This window comes from Cyprinodon variegatus, unplaced genomic scaffold, assembly GCF_000732505.1.
Source record: "Cyprinodon variegatus isolate N-32 unplaced genomic scaffold, C_variegatus-1.0 Scaffold255, whole genome shotgun sequence".
NCBI lineage: Eukaryota > Metazoa > Chordata > Actinopteri > Cyprinodontiformes > Cyprinodontidae > Cyprinodon > Cyprinodon variegatus.
In genome coordinates, this window is record NW_015150708.1 from 957,158 (window position 1) to 958,340 (window position 1,183).

The following is a 1,183-nucleotide window of genomic DNA, read 5'->3' on the forward strand; positions in this document are numbered from 1 at the left end:
AGTTGGTGCCCTCTTCCACCAACTTAACAGCTAACCTCGTTAGCTGTGCTAACGAGGTTACTAACCTCATGAGGTTGCTAGCCTCATGCACCCATGCCAGTCTTTCCTGGAGGTCATCTGTCTTTCCATCATCTAATCCAGAGTTAAGCGTGACCAAAAATGGAAGAAGCCAACGATCCACTATGGCAGTGGAAGAAGATAAAAAGCCTTGAATTCTGCAATTCTTGCCAATAGAGCTTACAATGTTAACAACAGCATGTGGAGATTATTAGCACATATTTAATAATGTCATCAGAATTCATTCATAGCTTGTCAAACCTCGTCGGTGGAGGTAAAAAGAAAAAGCAATGCTGCTGTTGCTAGAAAATAAGGAATTATTAATACATATTTCAAAAAGGACATTACAGTAAACATCACGTATGCCGAGAAAATAAATTGAAAAGAAAAATATTTTTGTTGTTGTATTTGATGTACAGTTAACAGCAGCAACGTCAGAAGCTCCATAACCACCAGAGCGTCAGCAGCTCCTGACTGTGATCTGACAGGGTATTACATTTGTGTCCTTAACACAGCATGATACATTATGAAGAATAAGTGCACATTAATGTGTCTAGATATAAACCAGCAGGCACAAACAGATAGCAAGTATTTTCAAAATAAAATATAAAAATACTGTTAAATGAAGTAAGGTCATGCTATAACCTATCATTTTCAGCCTTCGAATAATTAATTGCACAGCACTGAAGTACAGTTAAGAATATTTCAGAAGACTGACTCATTTACAAATATGACATGCTGCTGAAATCGCGATTTTTGTCTCTAAAGCTCTTTTTGGTACAGCTGTAGTGCAAGGTTTTCCTTTCAAGAAAACATTGAAACATCCATCTTTTGTCTACTTCTTCATCAGGGTCTAAGTGTCTATCTGCTCAGGTACATGAGGAAGCTGGAGTACCCAGAGAGAACCCAAATCCTCCATGCAGAGATATCCAGTAATTAAACCCAGGATCTTCTTGATGGAAAGAAACAGTAATACAAACTGCACCACCATGCAGTGCAACATAGAAACATGTAAACAGACAGGAAAACCCCAAAATAAATAAGCATATACACAACACTATACTACTGAAGGATTCACTCAGCATGAGTTGAATTTGTCACCCTTTGCAGGTAGACCTTAGCTTAA